General features: G+C 36.8%; 1 protein-coding gene across 2 annotated transcripts in view; it reads right to left on the bottom strand.

Moving 5' to 3' along the window:
* SESN1 (sestrin 1) overlaps window positions 1-27,132 on the bottom strand; it is a 113,980-nt gene that overhangs the window by 62,271 nt on the left and 24,577 nt on the right. The gene's annotated exons all lie outside the window — the stretch shown is intronic.

Here is a 27,132-nt window from a genome sequence, read left to right as displayed (position 1 = left end):
TCTAGGTGGGAAAGATGATATGCAGATTTCACTACAAGGTGCAACAGAAATATCATACTGGAGAGGATGGTACAGCTGACATAGGACTGGAAGTGGCACAATTCCAAGCACATGTTAGATGAGAGCACTTCATCTGGGAGAAACTTAAAGTAATAATTTAAATGTTCATGAGGCAAGATATGTTCCAATTTAAAACACTAAGCAATAGTCCCATCAGTGAAAAGGAAATCAACTTCTAAGTGTACCAAAAGGGCTGTAGGGCAAACAAGAGGAAAATTTGCATCTGTTGAGGTACAAATAGGAGTAGTCCATAAGAGGGGAATTAATTATTATTAATGGCAAACCCTGTAAATACAAAATAAAACCAAAATCACTGGTCACATAATTCAAAATTTACATGCAATAAAGGCAAGGCAATAGGCTCAAGTCATGACCTGTCAAATATTTACTCCACTGACATACAACCACATATCCCAGGCTGTAATAATACTCCAATTTGTGAAGTTGAGAACTATAAAAAGTGAGGGGGTGAGTAGTTAAAACATTTTAACTGTTTACTTCTTTCTCTCCTCCACTAAACAAGAAGTCTCTTGAGGACAGGGGCTGGGACATAGTATTTCTATCCCGTTTGCTTAGCATCCTTCTTTGCACAGAGCTGGCTTTCAACAAACATCTGTAGAATGCATGAATGAATGAATACGTGAATAATAGCCATAACCTATGCAAAACTTGGAAAACATCTTGGCACATCAGAGCAGAAAAAGACGGTATCAAAAAAGGAGGAGGGAATTCCCTGGTGGTGCAGTGGTTAAGAATCTGCCTGCCAAAGAGGGGGACATGGGTTCGAACCCTGGTCCGGGAAGATCCCACATGCCACGGAGCAACTAAGCCCATGCACCACAACTACTGAGCCTGTGCTCTAGAGTCTGTGAGCCACAACTAGTGAGCCTGCACGTCTAGAGCCTGTGCTCCGCAACAAGAGAAACCTGCACACCACAACAAAGAGTGGCCCCCACTCACTGCAGCTAGAGAAAGCCTGCACGCAGCAACGAAGACCCAACGCAGCCAAAAATAAATAAATAAATTTATTTAAAAAAAATAAAGAACCCCCTCTTTTTTAAAAAAAAGAAAAGGGAGTGGATATTTATGATTTATATTAATATGTTACATACTAATATTTATTAATATATAATATTTGAAGTCAATTACATATTATATTAACACATATTTTAATAATGTAGAACTGAAAGGAAGTTAACTTACATAAGAACTTTTAAATTTTTTTCAAGAAGAAAATTGCATCATAACAATTAAATGTCTAAACAAACATAAAGGGGCGAAAATCTCAAGATGGCGGAGTAGAAGGAAGTGAGCTCACTCCTTCTTATGAAAACACCAAAATCACAACTAACTGCTGAACAACCACTGACAAAAAAATTGCTGGAATCTACCAAAAATGATACCCTACATCCAAAGACAAAGAAGAAGCCACAATGAGACAGTAGGAGTGGCGCAATCACGACAAAATCAAATCCCATACATGCTGGGTGGTTGACCCACAAACTGGAAAATAATTATACCACAGAAGTTCTCCCACAGGAGTGGAAATCCTGAGCCCCATGTCAGACTTCCCAGCCTGGGGGTCTGGCAAGGGGGAGGAGCCCCCAGAGAATCCAGCTTTGAAGGCCAGTGCAGTTTGATCACAAAAATTCCACAGGACTGGGGGAAACAGAAACTCCACTTTTGGAAGGTGCACACAGGTCCTGCACACAGGTGCACACAGGGAAAAAGGCAATTACCTCATAAGAGACTGGGCCAGACCTACCTGCTAGTACTGGAGGGTCTCTTGCAGAGGCGGGGGGAGGCTGTGGCTCACTGCAGGGACAAAGACACTGGCAGCTGCAGTTCTGGGGAGTATTCATTGGTGTGAGACCTCCTGGAGGCTGCCATTTTCTCCCCAAGACCTAGCCCCACCCAACAGCATGTAGGCTCCACTGCTGGGATGCCTTGGGTGAAACAACCCACAGGGTGGGAACACAGCCCCACCTATCAGCAGACAGACTGCTTAAAGTCTTCCTGAGCACTGCCCTGCCCACCAGAGGGACAAGACCCAGCTCAACCCACCAGTGGGCAGGAACCAGTCCCTCCCACCAGAAAGCCTTCCCAAACCTCTTAGACAGCCTCATCCATGAGAGGGCAGACAGCAGAAGCAAGAAGAACTACAATCCTGCAGCCTGCGGAACAGAAACCACAACCACAGATTGTTAGAAAAAATGAGATGGTAGAGGAATATGTCCCAGATGAAGAAACAAGATAAAACCCCAGAGAACAACTAAGTGAAGTGGAAATAGGCAATCTACTGGAAAAAGAATTCACAGTAATAATAGTGAAGATGATCCAAGATCTCGGAAAAAGAATGGAGACACAGATCGAGAAGACACAAGAAATGTTTTACAAAGACCTAGAAGAACTAAAGAACAGACAGAGATGAAAAGCGTATTCCATGCAAATAGAAATCAAAAGAAAGCTGGGGTAGCAATACTTGTATCAGACAAAATAGACTTTAAAATACTGTTTTGAGACAAAGAAGGACACTACATAGTGATCAAGGGATCAATCCAAGAAGAAGATATAACAATCGTAAATATACATGAACCCAACATAGGAGCACCTCAATATATAAGGCAAATGTTAACAGTCGTAAAAGGGGAAATGGACAGTAACACAATAATAGTGGGGGACTTAAACACCCCACTTACATCAATGGAAAGATCGTCCAGACAGAAAATCAGTAAACACAGAGCTTAAATGACACATTATACCAGATGGACTTAACTGATATTTATACTGCATTCCATCAGAAAGCAGCAGAATACACATTCTTTTCAAGTGCACATGGAACATTCTCCAGGATAGATCACATACTGGGCCACAAAGCAAGCCTCGGTCAATTTAAGAAAATTGAAATCATATCAAGCAGACTTTCCTGGTGGCACAGTGGTTAAGAATCCGCCTGCCAATGCAGGGGACATGGGTTCAAGCCCTGGTCTGGGAAGATCCCACCTGCCGCGGAGCAACTAATCCTGTGCGCCATAACTACTGAGCCTGTGCTCTAGAGCCTGCGAGCCACAACTAATGAAGCCTGTGTGCCTAGAGCCCATGTTCCGCAACAAGAGAAGCCACCACAATGAGAAGCCTGCACACCACAATGAAGAGTAGCCGCTGCTCGCCACAACTAGAGAAAGCCTGCACACAGCAACAAAGACCCAACGCAGCCAAAAATTTAAAAATTAATTAATTAAAAAAATCATATCAAGCATTTTTCCAACGATAACGCTATGATATTAGAAATCAACTACAAAAAAAAACTGTAAAAAACACAAACATGTGGAGGCTAAACAATACGCTACTAAACAACCAATGGATCACTGAAGAAATCAAAGAGGAAATAAAAAAAATACCTAGAGACAAATGAAAATGAAAACATGATGATCCAAAACCTATGGGATGCAGCAAAAGCAGGTCTAAGAGGGAAATTTATAGCAATACAATCTTACCTCAGGAAACAAGAAAAATCACAAATAAACAACCTAACCTCACACCTAAAACAGCTATAGAAAGAAGAAAAAACAAAACCCAAAATTAGTAGAAGGAAAGAAATCATAAAGATTACAGCAGAAATAAATAAATAGAAACAAACAAACAAACAATAGAAAAGATCAATGAAACTAAAAACTGGTTCTTTGAAAAGACAGATAAAATTGATAAGCCTTTAGCCAGACTCATCAAGAGAAAAAGGGAGAGAACTCAAATCAATCAAATTAGAAATGGAAAAAGGAGAAGTTACAATGGACACCACAGAAATGCAAAGGATCATAAGAAACTACTACAAGCAACTATATGCCAATAAAATGGACAACCTGGAAGAAATGGACAAATTCTTAGAAATGTACAATCTCCCAAGACTGAACCAGGAAGAAATAGAAAATATGAACAGACCAATCACAAGTGATGAAATTGAAACTGTGATTTAAAAACTCCCAACAAACAAAAGTGCAGGACCAGATGGCTTCACTGGTGAATTCTATCAAATATTTAGAGAAGAGTTAACACCTATCCTTCTGAAACTATTCCAAAAAATTGCAGAGAAAGGAATACTCCCAAACTCATTCTATGAGGCCACCATCACCCTGATACCAAAACCAGACAAAGATACCACAAAAAAAGAAAATTACAGGCCAATATCACTGATGAACACATACACAAAAATCCTCAACAAAATATTAGCAATCCAAATCCAACAACACATTAAAAGGATCATACACCATGATCATGTGGGATTTATCCCAGGAATGCAAGGATTTTTCAATATCTGCAAATCAATTAGTATGATACAGCACATCAACAAATTGAAGAATAAAAACCATATGATCATCTCAATAAATGCAGAAAAAGCTTTTGACAAAATTCAATGATAAAAACTCTCCAGAAAGTCAGCGTAGAGGGAACATACCTCAACATAATAAAGACCATATATAACAAACCTGCAACTAACATCATACTCAACGGTCAAAAGCTGAAAGCATTTCCTGTAAGATCAGGAACAAGGCAAGGATGTCTACTCTCACCACTTTTATTCAGCATACTTTTGGAAGTCCTAGCCATGGCAATCAGAGAAGAAAAAGAAATAAAAGGAATCTACATTGGAAAAGAAGAAATAAAACTGTCACTATTTACATATGACAGGCTACTATACATAGAAAATCCTAAATAGGCTACCAGAAAACTACTAGAGCTCATCAATGAATTTGGTAAAGTTGCAGGACACAAAATTAATACACAGAAATCTGCTGCATTTCTATACACTAACAACAAAAGATCAGAAAGAGAAATTAAAGAAACAACCCCATTTACCATAGCATCAAAAAGGATAAAATACCTAGGAATAAACCTACGTAAGGATACAAAAGACCTGTACTCCAAAAACTATAAGATGCTGATGAAAGAAATCGAAGATGACACAAACAGATGGGAAGACAGACCATGCTCCTGGACTCGAAGAATCAATATTATCAAAATGACTATACTACCCAAGGCAATCTACAGATTCAATGCAATCCCTATCAAATTATCAATGGCATTTTTTCACAGAACTAGAACAAAAAAAATCTCAAAATTTGTATGGAGACACAAAAAACCCCGAATAGCCAAAGCAATCTTGAGAAAAAAAAAACCCAACAAAACGGAGCTGGAGGAATCAGGCTCCCTGCCTTCAGACTATACTACAAAGCTACAGTCATCAAAACTGTACACGGTATTGGCACAAAAACAGACACATACCTCAATGGAACAGGATAGAAAGCCCAGAAATAAACGCACGCACCTATGGCAATTAATCTACGACAAAAGGGGCAAGACTATACAATGGAGGAAAGACAGTCTCTTCAATAAATGGTGCTGGGAAAACTGGACAGCTACATGTAAAAGAATGAACTTAGAACACTCCCTAACACCACACACAAAAATAAACTCACAATGGATTAAAGACCTAAATGTAAGACTGGATACTATAAAATTCTTAGAGGAAAACATAGGCAGAACACTCTTTGACATAAAACACAGCAATATCCTTTTCAATCCATCTCCTAGGGTAATGGAAATAAAAACTAAAATAAACAAATAGGAAGCAATTAAGCTTAAAAACTTTTGCACAGCAAAGGAAAGTATAAACAAAATGAAAAGACAACCTGCAGAATGGGAGAAAATATTTGCAAACGGTGCAACTGACAAGGGATCAGACTCCAAAATTTACAAACAGCTCATGCAGCTCAATATGAAAAAAACAAACAACCCAATCAAAAAATGGGCAGAAGACCTAAATGGATATTTCTCCAAAGAAGACATACAGATGGCCAAGAGGCACATGAAAAGACGCTCAACATCGCTAATTATTAGAGAAATGCAAATCAAAACTACAATGAGGTATCACCTCACACCAGTCCAAATGGCCATCATCAAAAAAATCTACAAACAATACATGCTGGAGAGGGTGTGGAGGAATGGGAACCCTCCTACACTGTTAGTAGGAATGTAAATTGGTTCAGCCACTATGGAGGTTCCTTAAAAAACTAAAAATAGAGCTACCATATGACCCAGCAATCCCACTCCTGGGCATATATCCAGAGGAAAACATGGTTCAAAAGGACACATGCACCCCTATGTTGATTGCAGTGCTGTTTACAATAGCCAAGACATGGAAGCCACCTAAATGTCCATCAACAGATGAATGGATAAAGAAGATGTGGTATGTAGATATAACAGAATATTGCTCAGCCATTAAAAAGAATGAAATAATGCCATTTGTAGCAACATGGATGGACCTGGAGATTATCACACTTCATTAAGTGAAGTCAGACAGAGAAAGACAAGTATCATATGATATCAATTATATGGGAAATCTAAAAAAGAAAATGATACCAATGAACTTATTTACAAAACAGAAACAGACTCACAGAGTTAGAGAATGAACTTATGGTTACCAGGGGGAAAGGACGGGGGGGGACAGATTGGGACTTTGGGAGTGACCTGTACACATTGTTATATTTAAAATAGATAACCAACAAGGACCTACATCTGGCACAGGGAACACTGCTCAATATTCTGTAATAACCTCAATAGAAAAGAATTTGAAAAAGAATAGATACATGTATATGTATAACTGAATCACTTTGCTGTACACCTGAAACACAACACTGTTAATCAACTATACTCCAATTAAAACAAACAAACAAACAAACCTGTGAATACTCACAGAAGAGTACATAAATAAAACTACATGTCTGACTTTGGTTTGAAACCAAGGTAACAGCTTTAAAAGAAATTTTAAAATGATGATTCATAAATAAAAGTGTTGTAAAACACAACAAATAAAAACAAGAATAAAGGAAAGGCAGTAAGTATAGGAACAACTGATTTTTAAAACTCTGGGACTTCCCTGGTGGCACAGAGGTTAAGAATCCGCCTGCCAAGGCAGGGGACACGGGTTCGAGCCCTGGTCTGGGAAGATCCCACATTCCGCGGAGCAACTAAGCCCGTGCACCACAACTACTGAAGCCCGCGTGCCTAGAGCCTGTGCTCCGCAACAAGAGAAGCCACCGCAATGAGAAGCCCGCACACCGCAACGAAGAGTAGCACCCGCTCACCGCAGCTGGAGAAAGCCCGTGCACAGCAACGAAGACTCAACGCAGCCAAAAATAAAATAAATAAATAAACTAAATAAATAAATAAATAAAATAAAACTCTATATATGAAGTAAAAATATTGGCCAATTCAGTGATAAAGCCTAACTGGTTATCAGGCATCTGACTTAACTACTCTTTCAATTTTCAGCAGGTTTTGTGGCATGTCACAACCTTGTTCTAATCACATGATAGAGATAGCCAGTGGAAAGAAGAAACTTCGAATCTAAACGTGTCCAAATAGAGTAATAACTGACCCAACTGGGAGCCGCTCTAGGACTGACCAACTGTGCTATTAGCTGAGGTAGTGTCTGTCTGCAACAGCACCTTAGGTAGCAGTGAATATATCCCCAGCCTAGAAAAGACACATGAATTTTTTTTTTATCATTTAAAAAAAAGTCATTTTCATTTCAATTATAATGAGTCACAGATTTACCATCTTGCTAACAAATAGAGACAGTATGGCAAGTCTTTAAATATTAAAAAGCAGATTTAAATTGCAAGAGGAATAAAGTTCGTTGGAATGGTCTAAAAGATTGAGGAAATTCACTTCCTAAGAGAAGCAGACAAATACCAAAGCAGTCTCCAACTTTCAAATAACCAGTCTTTACAAGTGGGCAAGCAGCAGTAGTTCCCTCCCATCTCCAAATCACAACTTAACACAACCCTTAACCAAGGTTTCTAAGCCTAAGGGCAAATGCTCTGTTTTCCAGTTTGGCCATAAGAAGAGCAACTTTCCAAGAGAGCTCTCTCTTTTTTTTTAAATATTTATTTATTTATTTTTGGCCGCGTTGGGTCTTAGTTGCGGCACGTGGGATCTTTCATTGCAGCATGTGGGCTTCTCTCTAGTTGTGGTGTGAGGGTTTAGCTGCCATGTGGCATGTGGGATCTTAGTTCCCCGCCCAGGGATCGACCTGCGTCCCCTGCATTGGAAGGCGGATTCTTAACCACTGGACCACCAGGGAAGTACCCAAGAGAGCTATATTCTTTTAGTAAGCATGTGAAATTAATAAAATACTGGTGTCAACAAATAATCACTCACCACTAGCCTCCCTTCTTTTCCAAACCCTGCTTCCAGTCTCTGGATCCCAGTCTGGTAAGGAAAGGCAAGAAGCAAAAACACAGCTTCTACTGCCTAGATAGGGGAGATATAGTCCTCAAAACATACATTTCCATAGGAATAATATTATAAGTGGTAGTTTGTTATGGTAAAAATTGTTCAATTACTATAACTTTTCAAGTAAGAATGGGCTGAACACTTTACTTGTGTGAGCTGATCCTTGAAGCTAACCACCAAGTATTAATACTACCTATACAAAGAAATATAAGTTGAGTCCTAAACAACTGATTTATAAACTAACTCCTGTTAAGAAACAGAGGAACTCATTTCAGAGATTAGTTTCACAATGGTTTAAAATTCTTTTGGATCAGTAGCTTTAAAATTGGTTTTATGAAATTGTAGGGTTTCATGCAGTTTCAAAGAGAACCAAAATATTTTATTACAAAGATTTACTAGTTTTTTACTTACTGAACACTTGAACTGAGTCAGACTATAATGGTGCTACTTTAGTGATAATACAACAAATTAGCTATTTTTAACATTTAAGAGAGTTAGATAAACTGCAACACTGTATATTAATGAGTAACACTATGTGAATTGACTCTTTGAAAGAGAAAATGTAACCCTTTAAGGAATGTTTAAATTGGGTCACTCTTATCACCTTTACACTGGACTACTATTAGGTCAAAGATAGGATTCCAAAGTATGAAAAACATTAGAAGGGTTGAAGAATTGCGAAGAGTTTAGAAATTGCAGTTACTGGTTTTCTTTTTTTCTGTAACTGAATACAGGACGAAAATGATAAATCACTAATGAGACATCAATAGTTTTTAGGAAAGATGTGAAAAAGGAGTTTCAAACCAAAGCCACACAGGAAGCTGCAATATATCAGAATGGAAATTCCACAAAGACAAGGATTTTTGCTTATTCTCTTATAGCCTCATCTCCTTGGCTTAGAACAGTGCTTGGCACTTAGCACCTGCTCAATAAATACTTGTTGAATAAATGAGTGAATGAAAAGTATTCCTCTATACATTTCAGAAATATTTAAGAAAGTTTTAAAGATAACTCTTGTTAATGTAAAGCTAATAGTTTTGCTGTAAGAAAGCAGAAAATCATCTGTATCTATAAATATAAATGTGAAATGATTAAAATTGATCACAATTCTACCACTCAGAGAAAGCTGCTGCTAACATACTGATTAAATTTACTTTCAATTCTTTTTCTTATGCATATTTTTAGAGTTGAGATCAAACATTACTTAAACTAGTCTATCTAGCCTTCATTGTACATTTACATTTTTAGTGTAAGCCTTTTCCAATGTTGAAAACAAGGGTCTTCTTTAATAATACTTTTTAAATGTTATATTCAAACATTTAAAAAGACGTGAAAACATCTTTTAGTGACAAATAAGTTTTATGCAAAGTACTGGTACTAGCTTATTCTCTAGTCATTGGTATTGATTTTGTGATTTATAGGCTTAAAGGCAAGAGTATCCTACAGGAAACATTACCATCAAGTATGCTGTTTTGAGAGGAGACAGGATATACCTCTAGTACATTCATTTGTTCATCTACTCAACAAATATTTATTATTGGCTTACTATGGGCTAAGAATATAGTGAGCAAAACTAGAGTTACTGCTCCCATACGGCTTATAAACTAGAGCTTATAATCTCTGCAGCTAGTCAAGGGAGACAGACTAATTGACCAATCAACAAATGAATTTAAATCACAATGGTGGTAAACTATGCTAGGAATAAGAGGTATGTAGTCATATGTCTCTACCTAATAGTGAAGGAGTTGGCCTAGACTGTTTGGTAATGTGTGTGTATGTATCAGGAATTGGGAGTAGGAGGTGTGTTGGGAATAATTTTATCTACATTTATTGAGTACTTCATTCAATGTTAGTCAGTCCCTGGACTGGGTACTTTACATGGCTTATTCTCATTTTCTCATTTAATAATCATAGTACCTTATCCATCAATAATTTCCCATTTTACAGATAAAGAAATTGAGTCTCAGAGATAAGTCAAATAACTTAACTTAAGATTATATAGGTAGTAAAGAATGAGCTGGGAGGGGAACCCGGACAATAAGGCAGCAGAGAGAGCCTGGAGTCATATGGGACATCCCACTTCCCAGCATAATTAACATTTATGTTGACATATAAAGGATTAGTAGGTGTTAATAAAGCATGAAGGGAAGGAGAACAGGGAAGAATATTCCATGCAGACTGAAAGGCATGAGAAAGGCTCTGAGATAGCAGGGACCTCAGTGAATCAAAGAGGGAACAATAAAAAAGCCAGTGAACTAAGCAGGAACACAGGGAATGAGGGGAAACACAGAGATGAGCTGGAAGAATAGGCAGGACCCAGGCAGTAAAAGCCCTCATAGGCCACATTAAGGATGTTGGCTTTAATCCTAAATGCTATGAAAAGGCACAAGACACTTTTACTCCTTTTATCTGAAATTCAAAAACTTAAGGGTAAGAAAATTCACAAAGGCTGGATTTAATGAAGCAAGGAATAGAAGGACAAATATCTGCTCAGTTTTGAAAATATTTTCTGGGACCTATCACATCTGTATCAGTAAGTCTGAATACTTGAGGAACCAAAGTAGGCTTTTAAATACCTTTTAAAATAAACTCAAATGTAGATAAATTCAAAAGAGGTTTGTATTTTTCCTTCTGGGTCTGATGTACAACTACAGAAGAGGATTATATAAAGAGAGAGTACTAGAAAATGGTCTGGGCTAGGTTGTAACAGGTGTGGGTCAATCAGCTGATATTTAATACAGAGGCATGTGGAGGCCCCAGGTCTGAACTAGAAGCAGGGAATGTTGACACAGACTTCAGACTTAATAGTAGTCAAGAAATGATGGTATCCGAGTTATGAAAATGGAAACAAACATACCATTGAGAATAAGCTGGAAAAACCTGGGCTTCATCAGGCTGTGGGAGGTAAGAGTAAAGGGAAAGATTATAGTAACAGGTATTTCCAAGATACAGTCTTAAAACATCCTCCCTATATGCCAACAATCTTAATATAACAAGACTGTATGTCATGTAGAAACTATGTTATTTTCAATTAATTTGACCCTTGGATAATAAATCTTTTGTAATCTCCATTAACATGTAGATTAGTTGCTATATTCATTTATGCAGTCCTTTGGATCCCACAGGTTCAGAATGCTTTGACTGCATCTTCTGAATTTTTATTATGACAATAATAATCAATTTCATCTAGAATATACTTTCTGAAGCAACTGAAGTCTATGATCAATTATCTATATAGTATAGTTACATTTTACCCAATTTTTTTCAATTTTCAGTTTCCTGAAATTATTTTCATTGAAATAAATTCTTTGCCCATAAATTTTACAGTGAAGATTTGATTCATCCAACAGATTTTTACCCATATCAAATTTTATCATCCATATAAAATTTGATCAGTTATAGGATCTATCATTGTGAGTTGTCTTTTGTGACCATTATTTTTACCAAGTCTTAGTCTCTCAAGTATGATGAGAAAATTTGATTTGCTTTTCTTTTATTGGTAAACTTACTTTGTACAGTTTTAGTCCTTTTCATCTTTATTTTGGGATTATTTCTTATCCCAATTTTCCCCTTGTCAACCTTTCCATTTTTAATGTTACCAGCAAGATGTTTTTTTCTTAGGTTTTTTTTTTTTTTTTTTTTTGGTGGGGGGGCAGGGCGCGATGTCTGGCTAAAATTCTCTGAACAGGGTTCTAAGTTACTGTCAATTTAATTTTCTGTTGATTATTCGTATCAATGATGAACCACAAATTCACCTAAATAAAGACTAACTCTGGGAGTTTTGCTTATGAAATAAAATTTAAATGTCATAGATCTTAAGAATATAAAAGAATAATTTGACTAACAAAAACAGGAGGTAAGGGGAAGGGAGAAACAATAAGTTCATTAATTTTCTCAGTTTAATAGAAGAGAGTACAGTCTAAAGTTCAAACATATGATTTTAAAATATTTTTATACCTGATTTTTATGAGCCTTTAAAAAAACAAAGCATTCCATTAGAGATCAATTGTGAAGAAATATTATTTTTGTTCTAAGTGAAATTACTGAAAAGATGAAAAATTATGTTACATAAATTTATATGCGGTGTATCCTGACTTATATGAGGATTATCATTTTTTAAAACTGCCAATTTAGTAGGCAAGAAAATAATCACTTCAAAAATGTCTTCTATTATTATGAATTTGAACCTTTTTTGCACATTTGTTGGCAGTTTTTTATTTTTAATTTTTCTATTTTTGTCTTTTGCTTTTTCTTATTGATTTTAAGAGCTTTTAATACACTAAGAATATTAACTTTTTTCATACATGATGCAACTTTTGTTTCCAATTTCTGGTTTATATTTTAATTTTATGGTATTTTTGATGTATCTAATTTTTATGCAATCAAAACTATCTTCTCTGTTAAATGTTTCTTCCTTTGCTTTAAAAGACCTTTCCTAACTTGAGGTTGAATAAAATATCAGTTACATTTGTTAGCGTGAGATAGGTTCAAACTCCACTACTTTCCCCAAGAAGTTGAACAGTTGTTCCAGCACAGTTATGGAAACAAGCCCCCCTCTCCCAGTGGGATATATTTTCAGTGTTCTAGGTACCGATCCTCACCTCTACCTGCCAGTGGCTATGTGGTGTCCCTTCCTCTTCAGTCTATTTTCTGCAGAGAGAAACCGCTCCCTTTCTGGTCTCTGGGTGAAACAGAATAGGATAACTCTGGTCCTAACCTCCCTTTAATTTATGTTTGGCATCCAACTTCCTCCACCTTCCGCTCCAGTCCTTCTTGGGTCCCGAGGTTAAGTTCAGATTCTACTCCCATGTTTTCAAGTTGTAGGGCATTTTTCAGATATGTAATTTGGTATTAACTGCTGAAAGAATATATAAAAATCAAATATGGTTATTTCAATCAACAATATGGTTCCCCCAAATTTAGTAATCAATAGAAAGGAAAAGCTCACCAAGCGAAACAGTGCTTGGCAGAGATTATTTCAAATTTTCCAAAAATTTTATAAGTTACTAATCTAATTGCATATGCTATATGATAAGCCCTCAATAAATGTTTGTTGTAGGGAAACATTTATCTTTTTAGATGTCTGAAAATATAGACATTGGGAATAGTTTCAAATTTCAGAATTTTTACTGTCAGAATATTTTGTTCAGACAAATACAGAAGAACACAAAGGAGAAAATAACTTAAAATTTCCTCAAAATAAACTTTCTTATGATTCATAATTAAGTAAACTTCTGATATTTTCTGGTAGCTAGACACCAGTAAGAGCCTTATTTCTGTAACAGAGGAGTCACTACATTAAAAAGAAATTTTTGAAGTTCTGTAGCTATGTATGTATGGTGATGGATGTTAACTAGATGTATTATGGTGATCATTTTGCAATATATGCAAATTTCCAATCATTACATTGTATACCTGAAACTAACATAATGTTGCATGTTAATTATACCTCAATAAAAAGTTTTAAAAAAATGTTCAGGGCTCCACTTATTCACACTTTTATTGATTAAATCTCCTAGAAAGCTAACTGTTAATTCTAAGAATAGGCAATACAGGCAAATTAAAAGTAGTTGTAGTCTTTAAATGCCCTGGTAGTGGCAGACAACGGACATTAGGCCAGCCCAAATTCCATTTCTCACCTGCTTCTCCCCTGGCTGCCTCTACAACAGAGGCTCTAAGAACTAAACACTTGATTTCCCAGCCTTCCTTGAGAGGTGATGTTACACATTTCTGGCCAGTGAGACACAAACAGATGTCTGTTAGCACTGCCTCTTTCTTTTCTTTCTTTCTTTTTTTAAAATTTTATTTATTTTTTTATACAGCAGGTTCTTATTAGTTATCTATTTTATTGATATTAGTGTATATATGTCAATCCCAATCTCCCCATTCATCCCACCACCAACCACCCCCCCCACCCCGGCCACTTTCCCCCCTTGGTGACCATACATTTGTTCTCTGTATCTGTGTCTCTATTTCTGCCCTGCAAACTGGTTCATCTGTACCATTTTTCTAGGTTCCACATATATGCATTAATATACTTGTTTTTCTCTTTCTGACTTACGTCACTCTGTATGACAGTCTCTAGATCCATCCATATCTCTAGAAATGACCCAATTTCTTTCCTTTTTATGGCTGAGTAATATTCCATTTATATATGTACCACAACTTCTTTATCCATTCGTCTGTTGATGGGCATTTAGGTTGCTTCCATGACCTGGCTATTGTAAATAGTGCTGCAATGAACATTCGGGTGCATGTGTCTTTTTGAATTATGGTTTTCTCTGGGTATATGCCCAGTAGTGGGATTGCTGGGTCATATGGTAATTCTATTTTTAGTTTTTTAAGGCACCTCCATACTGTTCGCCATAGTGGCTGTAGCAATTTACATTCCCACCAACAGTGCAAGAGGGTTCCCTTTTCTCCACACCCTCTCCAGCATTCGTTGTTTGTAGATTTTCTGATGATGCCCATTCTAACTGGTGTGAGGTGATACCTCATTGTAGTGTTCATTTGCATTTCTCTAATAATTAGTGATGTTGAGCAGCTTTTCATGTGCCTCTTGGCCATCTGTATGTCTTCTTAGGAGAAATGTCTATTTAGGTCTTCTGCCCATTTTTTAATTGGGTTGTTTGTTTTTTTAACATTGAGCTGCATGAGCTGTTTATATATTTTAGATATTAATCCTTTGTCTGTAGATTCATTTGCAAATATTTTCTCCCATTCTGAGGGTTGTCTTTTTGTCTTTTTTGTAATTTCCTTTGCTGTGCAAAAGCTTTTAAGTTTCATTAGGTTCCATCTGTTTATTTTTGTTTTTATTTCTATTACTCTAGGAGGTGGATCAAAAAAGATCTTGCTGTGATTTATGTCAAAGAGTGTTCTTCCTATGTTTTCCTCTAAGAGTTTTATAGTGTCCAGTCTTACATTTAGGTCTCTAATCCATTTTGAGTTTATTTTTGTGTATGATGTTAGGGAGTGTTCTAATTTGATTCTTTTACATGTAGCTGTCCAGTTTTCCCAGCACCACTTATTGAAGAGACTGTCTTTTCTCCATTGTATATCCTTGCCTCCTTTGTCATAGATTAGGTGACCACAGGTGCGTGGGTTTATCTCTGGGCTTTCTATCCTGTTCCACTGCACTGATTAATATTTCTGTTTTTGTGCCAGTACCATATTGTCTTGATTACTGTAGCTTTGTAGTATAGTCTGAAGTCAGGGAGTCTGATTCCTCCAGCTCCGTTTTTTTCCCTCAAGACTGCTTTGGCTACTCAGGGTCTTTTGTGTCTCCATACAAATTAAAAATTTTTTTTGTTCTAGTTCTGTAAAAAATGCCATTGGTAGTTTGATAGGGATTGCACTGAATCTGTAGATTGCTTTGGGTAGTATAGTCATTTTCACACTATTGATTCTTCCAATCCAAGAACATGGTATATCTCTCCATCTGTTTGTATCATCTTTGATTTCTTTCATCAGTGTCTTATAGTTTTCTGAGTACAGGTCTTTTACCTCCTTAGGTAGGTTTATTCCTAGGTATTTATTCTTTTTGTTGCAATGGTAAATGGGAGTGTTTCCTTAATTTCTGGTTCTGATCTTTCGTTGTTAGTGTATAGGAATGCAAAAGATTTCTGTGCATTAATTTTGTATCCTGCTACTTTACCAAATTCATTGATTAGCTCTAGTAGTTTTCTGGTGGAATCTTTAGGATTCTCTATGTATACTATCATGTCATCTGCAAACAGTGACAGTTTTACTTCTTCATTTCCAATTTGTATTCCTTTTATTTCTTTTTCTTCTCTGATTGCCATTGCTAGGACTTCCAAAACTATGTTGAATGATAGTGGCAAGAGTGGACATCCTTGTCTTGTTCCTGGTCTTAGGGCAAATGCTTTCAGTTTTTCACCACTGAGAATGATGTTTGCTGTGGGTTTGCTGTATATGCCTTTATTATGCTGAGGTAGGTCCCTTCTGTGCCCACTTTCTGGAGAGTTTTTATCATAAATGGGTGTTGGATTTTGTCAAAAGCTTTTTCTGTATCTATTGAGATGATCACATGGCTTTTATTCTTCAATTTGTTAATATGGTGTATCACACTGATTGATTTGCGTATATTGAAGAATCCTTACATCCCTGGGATAAATCCCACTTGATCATGGTGTATGATTCTTTTAACTTGTTGTTGGATTCTGTTTGCTAGTACTTTTTTTTTTTTTTTTGGCTGTGTTGGGTCTTCGTTTCTGTGCGAGGGCTTTCTCCAGTTGCGGTGAGCGGGGGCCACTCTTCATCGCGGTGCGCGGGCCTCTCACTGTCGCGGCCTCTCTTGTTGCGGAGCACAGGCTCCAGACGCGCAGGCTCAGTAGTTGTGGCTCACGGGCTTAGTTGCTCCGTAGCACGTGGGATCTTCCCAGACCAGGGATCGAACCCGTGTCCCCTGCATTGGCAGGCAGATTCTCAACCAGTGCGCCACCAGGGAAGCCCTGTTTGCTAGTATTTTGTTGAGGATTTTTGCATCTATATTCATCAGTGATATTGGTCTGTAATTTTCTTTTTTTGTAGTATCTTTGTCTGGTTTTGGTATCAGGGTGATGGTGGCCTCATAGAATGAGTTTGGGAGTGTTCCTTCCTCTGCAATTTTTTGGAAAGAGTTTGAGAAGGATGGGTATTAGCTCTTCTCTAAATGTTTGATAGAATTCACCTGTGAAGCCATCTGGTCCTGGGCTTTTGTTTGTTGGAAGATTTTTAATCACAGTTTCAATTTCATTACTTGTGATTGGTCTGTTCATATTTTCTATTTCTTCCTGGTTCAGTCTTGGAAGCTTATACCTTTCTAAGAATTTGTCCATTTCTTCCAGGTTGTCCATTTTTTTGGCACAGAGTTGCTTTTAGTAGTCTCTTATGATGCTTTGTATTTCTGCGGTGTCTGTTGTAAACTCTCCTTTTTCATTTCTAATTTTATTGATTTGAGTCCACTCCCTCAGTCTAGCAAAAGGTTTACCAACTTTGTTTACCTTCTCAAAGAACCAGCTTTTAGTTTTATTGATCTTTGCTATTGTTTTCTTTGTTTCTATTTCATTTATTTCTGCTCTGATCTTTATGATTTCTTTCCTTCTACTAACTTTGGGTTTTGTTTATTCTTCTTTCTCTAGTTCCTTTAGGTGTAAGGTTAGATTGTTTATTTGAGATTTTTCTTGTTTCTTGAGGTAGGCTTGTATTGCTATAAACTTCCCTCTTAGAACTGCTCTCGCTGCATCCCATAGGTTTTGAATCATCATGTTTTCATTGTAATTTGTCTCTAGGTATGATTTCCTCTTTGATTTCTTCAGTGATCTCTTGGTTATTTAGTAACATATTGTTTAGCCTCCATGTGTTGTGTTTTTTTAACATTTTTTTCCCTGTAATTGATTTCTAATCTCATAGCGTTGTGGTCGGAAAAGATGCTTGATATGATTTCAATTTTCTTAAATTTACCAAGGCTTGATTTGTGACCCAAGATGTGATCAATCCTGGAGAATGTTACATGTGCAGTTGAGAAGAAAGAGTAATCTGCTGTTTTTGGATGGAAGGTCCTATAAATATCTAATAATCTATCTGGTCTATTGTGTCATTTAAAGCTTGTGTTTCCTTATTAATTTTCTGTCTGGATGATCTGTCCATTGGTGTAAGTGAGGTGTTAAAGTCTCCCATATTATTGTGTTACTGTCGATTTCCTCTTTTACAGCTGTTAGCAGTTGCCTTATGTATTGAGGTGCTCCTATGTTGGGTGCATATATATTTATAATTGTTGTATCTTCTTCTCAGATTGATCCCTTGACCATTATGTAGTGTCCTTCCTTGTCTCTTGTAACATTCCTTATTTTAAAGTCTATTTTATCTGATATGAGTATTGCTACTCCAGTTTTCTTTTGATTTCCATTTGCATGGAGTATCACAGCAGTCTGTATGTGTCCCTAGGTCTGAAGTAGGTCTCTTGTAGACAACATATATATGGGTCTTGTTTTTGTATCCATTCAGCGAGCCTGTGTCTTTTGGTTGGAGCATTTAATCCATTCATGTTTAAGGTAATTATCAATATGTACGTTCCTATTACCATTTTCTTAATTGTTATGGCTTTGTTTTTGTAGGTCCTTTTCTTCTCTTGTGTTTCCTCCCACTTAGAGAAGTTCCTTTAGCATTTGTTGTAGAGCTGGTTTGGTGGTGCTGAATTCTCTTAGTTTTTGCTTGTCTGTAAAGCTTCTGATTTCTCCGTCGAATCTGAATGAGATCCTTGCCGGGTAGAGTAACCTTGGTTGTAGGTTCTTCCCTTTCATCACTTTGAATATATCGTGCCACTCCCTTCTGGCTTGTAGAGTTTCTGCTGAGAAATCAGCTGTTAACCTTACGGGAGTTCCTTTGTATGTTATTTGTCGTTTTTCCCTTGCTGCTTTCAATAATTTTTCTTTGTCTTTAATTTTTGTCAATTTGATTACTATGTGTCTCGGCGTGTTTCTCCTTAGGTTTATCCTGCCTGGGACTCTCTGTGCTTCCTGGACTTGGGTGGCTATTTCCTTTCCCATGTTAGGGAAGTTTTTGACTATAATCTCTTCAAATATTTTCTCGGGTCCTTTCTCTCTCTCTTCTCCTTCTGGGGCCCCTGTAACGTGAATGTTGTTTCGTTTAATGTTGTCCCAGAGGTCTCTTAGGCTGTCTTCATTTCTTTTCATTCTTTTTTCTTTATTCTGTTCCGTGGCAGTGAATTCCACCATTCTGTCTTCCAGGGCACTTATCCGTTCTTCTGCCTCAGTTATTCTGCTATTGATTCCTTCTAGTGTAGTTTTCATTTCAGTTATTGTATTGTTCATCTCTGTTTGTTTGTTCTTTAATTCCTCTAGGTGTTTGTTCTTTAATTCTTCTAGGTCTTTGTTAAACATTTCTTGCACCTTCTCGATCTTTGCCTCCATTCTTTTTCCAACGTCCTGGATCACCTTCACTATCATTATTCTGAATTCTTTTTCTGGAAGGTTGCCTATCTCCACTTCATTTAGTTGTTTTTCTGGGGTTTTATCTTGTTCTTTCATCTGGTACAAAGTCCTCTGCCTTTTCATTTTGTCTTTCTGTGAATGTGGTTTTCCTTCCATGGCCTGCAGAATTATAGCTCTTCTTGCTTCTGCCTCTTTTCTTTCTTATTGACAGGAACATATTTGTGATGTGTAATAGGCAGCCTCCAAGATGGCCCCAGTGATCCCAGCTTCCAGTTATTCACACCTTTGTGTAGTTCCCTCCCATTCCGTATCAGGGTGTCTGACCAACAGAATATGGCAGAAGTGATGATACCCCATTTCCAAGATGAGGTTATAAAAGACTACTCCCCTTCCCTTTTGGACCATTTGCCCTGGGGGGAGCCCACTGCCATGTCAAAAGCAGCCCTATGGAGAGGTCCATGTGGTAAGGAATTGAAGCCTCCTGCCAATAGGCATGTGAGTTAGGTTGGAAGCATATCTCCAGCTCAGCCAAGCCTTAGTTGGACTATAGTCCCAGCTGTTATCTTGACTGCAACCTCATGAGAGGCCCTGAGCCAGAACCTCCCAGCTAAACCACTCTCAATTCTCAACCCTCAGAAACTGTATGAGATAAAAAAGTGTTCATTGTTTTAAGATACGTTTTGGGGTAATTTGTTATGTGACAATAGATAAAAAATACAGTGATGCCTGAAAGTATGATAGTCATTTGGTGACCCTGAGGGTGAGAACCACATTCTAAGGATGGTAGAGGGTCATTATTAATATAGTTAAGTATCAGCATCAGCTCTGAACTACTTCAATTAAGATTTCTTATGGAGGAAGACCTCCATCTGTGTAAGCCACATGGTAAAGTTTTCTGTTATCTGCAGCCAAACACATTCCTAAGTGACACACTCAACAGTTCTCAAAACCCAATTACAGTTTTCAAAGAGAGGTTCCTTTTATTCAAAGTTCTGACTCTGCTCAGAAGTTCATACTTCTCCTATCTTCTGGAACCCAGGTGTTCATTCCCTGATCCAGAAAAAATACCCAGGCTGAACTGCAGGTACTCCTAGTATCTAAAGGCAATGGTTAGAATTATCCTCTTCATTTAGGAAGCAATTACAATTCTTTAAGTAGCATGCCTACTAATCTTAAAATAAATCCCCTTTGATGTATCCTTTTTAAAGATCCATTCAGCTACACCCCAAAACACAGAGAATTCAGGAATAGATTCTAAACAGCTGGATTATACAATCCATAGGAAAACCGGTTTCTCTTAGGATGCTCTGTTTTATCACATGGATTCTAGGAACACGTTTCAGCCAAAGAGCAGGGACTGGCTGTCTCTACCCTGAATGAAGTACAGAAAACATGAGGCTTAAGCTCAAAAAAATCTCTTCTAAAACCCCCACGTTCCCCCTTCTAAATGTCTCTCTCTAGATGCCAAAAGATGCCAAAACTGTAACACGTAACAGAAGGAAAGTTTCACTTGGCACAGAAGTAAAAGTAACTTAGATCCAGTGACCTTGCTTTGCTTTTTCTTTCCAAGTGTACAATTGCTCAGAGATAGAGGCAACACAGCCCCAGAAGAGGAAGAAAAATTACAGGAAATCCTGATCCACACTTATCCAAAAGCATCAAACAATCTAGGCAACTGGTATTCACTCGCATGATACTTTTTAAGTTGTCAGCAATTCTTGGCAAATATAAGAATAGAAAATAACTTCAGCAACTCTGAGCTCTAAAAGGCTTAGCATTTTCATGGGTCTCTTGCCCTTAAAAAAGGTGAGGCAGGGGAAGGACCTAAGAAAGGAAATTTAGCCAGAAAAGAAACCTTCTGTACTAAGAAATAACATGATCCAAGATACCAGGAATACTATATTTGAGGAAACACCATATTTAATATAGAGTTTTCCAAAATTTATGCAACTTCACATATATTTGTAGATAATAACTTCTAAATATTTAACCAACCCAAGGAAGCCATTTCTTAAAATTTAATTTTAAGAAAATTTCATTTTAACTTTGAGATGTAAAAAACATTCCAGGATCTCTGAAGCCAGCTGAAGTATACTCCTAGATTCTAATAGGATTAGTCAAGTAAAGTAGGCACAAAATGGTGTTTCATAGTTGCTATTCCAATGATCAGTAGATCTGCCTATAATGTTCATTCAATTGCATATGTTCAGAACTAATACAACATGAACTGATTCCTTGATTTTACAACATGGTCATTTCTACAACAGCTACATGTTAAAAAGCAGAACAGGCTGGCAAAATTTGAAATACTAGTTCCCATTCCACAAAGACCCACACAGCACTCCTTATATTATACTTAGAGAAGCTATCCTATTTATGCATAATTTTGCTTTTGATCTGTAGAATCTAGGATTAAATTCAGTTCTAATTTTCATTCTCACCTATGCTGCCCCCACCAACCCTGCCAATAATTGATAATGATAAATTATTATAAAAAATTACTTATGATAATTTTCCTGAGACTTTTCTTCAATTTGACTTTTCTTCCATTCACAGGAAGACAGGTCTAGACCATAACAATGAAAGTGAACTCCACCAGAGGCAAGACAATATGAGTAAGCTTGGGGGCTTCCCCTTTGCTACACCATGGTACTCTTTGACCTACTTTGGTTTTCTACAAGTCACCCCTTTAGTTCTGAGCCTGAAAGCACCAAAGCTAGGCTCTGTTAAGCATCGTGCATTAATAAATGATAACAACACACATACACATTTATATTAAGGAGTAAATATCACCTAATCTGTGAAAAAAGACACCACTAAATAAAACATTAACAGAGGACAATTTTTTGAGGTTAGTTCCCCCCTCCCCCCAAATACATTCTAAAACACTTAAAAGGAGACTTTTAAGGGAAGTATTATAAGAAATGTTGTAATAGCGTTTTCATACTAACACTTCATGTGTGCATTGCTGATCCATAGTCTTTTGTTAAAAGAGCCTGTTTATAAAACTTCACAATTTCTTAGTTCCTGGACCAGGGATTGAACCCGGGCCCTTGGCAGTGAAAGTTTGGAGTCCTAACCACTAGACTGCCAGGGAATTCTCAAAACTTCACAATTTCTAATTGGAGTGAGAGAGGTCTGACCTACCAAGTCTTTCTTCCTTTGGGAGAAGATGCATTCTGCTTTTTCCATGGATTAGTTCAGTACTGTGGAGTTTTAGAAAGATTTTAGAAAAGTGTCATGTGAAAATAAACAGCAATGACAGTGAACTAATCTCTTTTAAAGGGAAAATCCCTGAAAGGCAAAGACAATTCCCTCCTTCATTTACCTTTTTAGGTCAGAAAAAGTAGGCCATTAATGACTATAATTAGTACAGTATCTGTCAGATACTCCATTCTACTTTAACTACATACAATAGAATACTTTAATCCTGTTTAAATTATGATTAAATGAGATCAGTACTAACTGTGTCATGGAGCCATTTAGTAAGTCTCAGAAAATTTGTTACTGGAAGGTAGCAATTTTTCCCCTAAGACAAGTGACCAAGATAATCAGGAATAATCACATGTTTTTCCTTCCCTCTTCATTAAATTTATGCCAGGCACTTTTCAATGTCTCAAGAGGGAAAGCACACTATTCTTTCTAACTTCCCCTCCCAATCTTTCCATCAGGATAGGCTGACTTCAAATCAAATAAATTTAAATGGTTAATTCAATAAATGTGCATGAGCCTTGATTTAATTTGTGATTAAAACTGTTACAATAACAGAAAGTTAACATTTTCTCTGAAAACACATTCGACTCAAATATCTTGTAAATATTATTCACAACTCAGATGTATATCTGATTTTAAAATGTGCATAATATAAAATAAAAGCAACAATAAATTTTTTCTAATTTAAAGTTCCCTTAGGAAAAAAGAACAATGAGCTAACTAACACAGAGACTTGTGAACCACATCTGATGCCACAGATTAAACCTAAATAATTGAAAGGCACGTTATATAAGGAAAGAAACAGCCTTGAACAAAAAACTGTTTTTTCCAATAAATTTAAAGTGTTAGAACTTTTTATTTATGTATAACATAAAAATGAAAAATTCTAAGATTCTGAACATTTTCAATTATAAATATAAATGTATTAATTATTTTAAACAAAAATTAAATGGACATATCAGAATTTATTTCCCCTAAATATCTTGGGCTATGTAGTAAACTTGATTTTACCTTCCTCTTTTAAATGAATTAATCTAACAAATATTTATTTACTTTTTACTGTGTGCCTACCAAGCGACAGAAATAAATGATGAGAAAAACCTGGCAGGGCCTCTACCTACATGAAGCCTCACTCTAGTGGAGGACACACATTAACCCAAGAATGATCTAAATGTAATAAAGTATGTGCCCTGAGGAATAATGAGAGAGAATGGATTTAGTAAGGGAAGTCTGAGAACGCTTAGCCGAGGAAGTTGCAACTGAGTGAGATCTGAAAGATGACTAAAAGGAGTTTATTAGGGCGAAAAAGAGAGAGGAGAAGCTCTGTCAAGGGAGAGGGAAAGGCACATATAAAGGCTTTCTAGTAAGAGTAAGCAGTCAGAGCATAGTGCACTTGAAAAAGGAACTGCAGACAGCCCGTGAGCCTGGGCCATACAGAGCAAGGAAGAGCACACTGCAAGATAAGGCTGCAGAGGTCAGCAACTGCCCGACCATAGACAGCCTTATAGGGAGGGTGACTATTCACCCTGGTTTACTCCTGTTGACCTGTCATGATCCATCTTCTCATGATGTCCCAGTTTGGATGATAAATTATGTGAGGCCATATATAGAATTTTGCCCTTGACCAAAACACCATCAGAAATCATTATAAGAATTTTAAAGTTGTGTGTGTGTGTGTGAGAAAGACATAGAAAAATAGCAGTATTATAACATGAATTTAAACATGAAGGTAAATATACAATTGCTAGAGATCCCTTCACCTGCAAAGTCTGAAATGCACTTCACAGTTGGTCTCAGGGAGAACAAGACAACTGAAATGGTACCAAATCAATGAGCAATAAAACCGTTCCACAGAGAGAAACAGCTCTTGGGTGCTTGGTCACTGCTCTGTTTGAGTCCCAGTTCCCAGTTGCCCTACAGAGGTTGAGGGGGCTTCTGGCCTGAAGAGGGGGTCAGGTACATGTCTGTCAGTCAGCTGGGTGGGGGGTGTCATAGATCCATATCTATATATTTTGTCAGGATAGGCCCAAGAGCAACAGTTTAAAGACAAACAAGTTGGGGGAGCAGGGGAGAGAATGCAGAAAAGAGAAAGCCCTGTGTGGGGAAAGGCCAGCAGGCTGCAGAAAGCAGACCAATGATTTGCCCCAAATTCCCCATGGGCCTTAACCAGTGGGCAGTTCAATGACAATGATGGATGGGAGGGGATGAAGAGGATGTGGAAATGTTCATGAAGGAGATGAGAACAATCAAGAGAAAGTTTAGGGAACTGCTACTGAGGAACTGCCTATGCATCCTCACTATCGTGACATTTGCCTAACCTTTGAATGCTGAGGTCTCTGAGATTAATACTGTGACCACTGCTGTTTTCCCTTTGCATTTTTCTGGTGTACCTTTGCTGATTTAACCTTTTGATGATACCTTTATCAGGTGAGTCTTGTGTTACATCTTCTAATCTGATTATCTTTTCACCAGTCTATAAATTCCTCAGCAGGGGAGCTTTATACATTTGCATAGAAAGATGTTCATTGCATATTGTGAAGTTTATAAAGCATTTTATGGAGGGGGAAAAAAGAAACTTTCACAAGTCATCTGGTATCTAAAAATACCTGAAAACAGCTATACTTTTAAAGAGGAAAAAAACCTTGAAAAATTTAGGCTTTCTTCTATTTTACCCTAACTTTCAGCCTTTTACTTTACTCATATCAACGCTAAATTAAATAGGTGAAATAAAATTGAGCCATGTGCATAATTTTGGATCCAAAGAATTAACTGAAATTCACAACATGGAAATTAACAATGAATGGTCAATCATCATGAAATAGTCTTAGGATCTTAGTGAACTAATATTTAGCCTTGTCACACTAAACTGGCTTGATATTTGCCAACCTTTAGCGTTCCTCCCCCACCCCCTTTTTTCCTATAGACTATGAACATTCCAAATAATCAAACAGCTATACCCTTATGTTCTTGAATTATATGCTTAGAGTCAATAAACCTAAAGGTGACTGAGGCACTATATCAGGCTATAATGGGAGGTAGTATACTTGACCCCAAAGCCTCATGGATTCAGCTATGTAGATAATACTCTGCCCCATGATGTACTAATTGATGTCAAAATAGAAAGTGATTTAAGGACAGTATGTAGTACTTGAGAACAAAAGGCAAGATCTGAAAGCCACAAGTTATCATGAATCACCAAATCAAAACATGGGTCATAATCAGCTGGTTTTTTAACGAGCTTAGAGAATATCAACTATTAGAAAGAGAGAAAGAGAAAGGAAAGAAAAGGAAAAGCAAAGCAAAGCAAAGAGAAAACCACAGCGAGTACATCAAGTGTAAACAAATCTACATCACTGAAAATATAATGTTGTCAAAATCTGTGTGTTCATAAACTAATAACACTCAATGTTCTCTACTTATGTAAGAGGCAAAACAACAACAAACAGGCCTCTCTTTTATACTTTCTACACCTAACTATCAGTCTGCAAACCTTCAGATTACTAAATACACTGTGACAATTTAAAAACAGTTACCAATAATAGTACTGTGTGCTCTTATCATTTTTTCATTAACTGTAATATATAGGTTACCTTTCACATAGAAATTGTGTTATCTGAATAAGACACATGAAATAATAATAATAATTAGGGGTAGTTATTTACCCTAATATTTACCCCAACCACTTCTCCTGCTATCGGACCAACTTCCTGAGCTGCCAAACTTGAAATTTTGCACTTATTTTTAATATCTCTCCCCCCTCAGTCCCCAAATTTAATGGAGTATTAACCCTTTTAAATTCCCTTTTCCTATTCTCTCTCATTTTCACATCTATTACATTAACTTTCATAAGCTTTTATTTTCCCTAACGATATAGGCATATTTGAGAATCATTATTATTATCAGTGCTCTTACAGGTTTATTAAAAAATATAGTTTTCCCCTAATGCTGTTATTTATTATGTTGCCTCTCAGCTTTTTAAGAATAAATGTTGTTATTTATTTTCTCCTTTTCCTATTTCCATTAACTCATTCAATTTTCATAGACCTGTTTCTTTTTATTATTCAATTTTAAAATAAACAGTAATCTATTATGCTTTAAGTAACTAAAATATAAACTCAGTTTTTAAAATCATTTAATTGACCCTCTCACACATTCCCTTCTATATGATCATGAGACAAGGGGAGGAAATTCTGAAGCAGAGTTGTTCTTCTTTCTAAAGTAGCTTCGACGGTAGTATAGATGACTAGAGGATTTTAAAAAAAGGAAAAAAGAAAAAAAAAAAGATTATTGGGCTTAACAGGGACAAGGCTACAAGCCAAAAAATAAAATACATATGTACTCAGCTGTAGAAAAGGTTCTGAATCACACATTTGTCTTTCAGACATTTGTGGACAGAGCGATAGTAATATTCTCAGTGTCACAAAATACTGTCCATTTATCAAAGACAGAAAAATAACAAAACTTAAAAATATAATTTATTTTCTTTAAAATATAGTAATACCTTTTTCCTATTATAATACAAAATACTATCTATAATTACAGTCTAAAACCAAGACATTGAAGGTTTTTTACAAAGAACTCCTTTTAGTCTAATGTAGGGTAAGAGCCTAAA

The sequence above is a fragment of the Eschrichtius robustus genome, chromosome 9 (genome assembly GCF_028021215.1).
Source record: "Eschrichtius robustus isolate mEscRob2 chromosome 9, mEscRob2.pri, whole genome shotgun sequence".
Lineage (NCBI taxonomy): Eukaryota > Metazoa > Chordata > Mammalia > Artiodactyla > Eschrichtiidae > Eschrichtius > Eschrichtius robustus.
The sequence above is the reverse complement of the archived record's forward strand: the minus strand, read 5'-3'. Positions and strand labels throughout refer to the sequence as shown.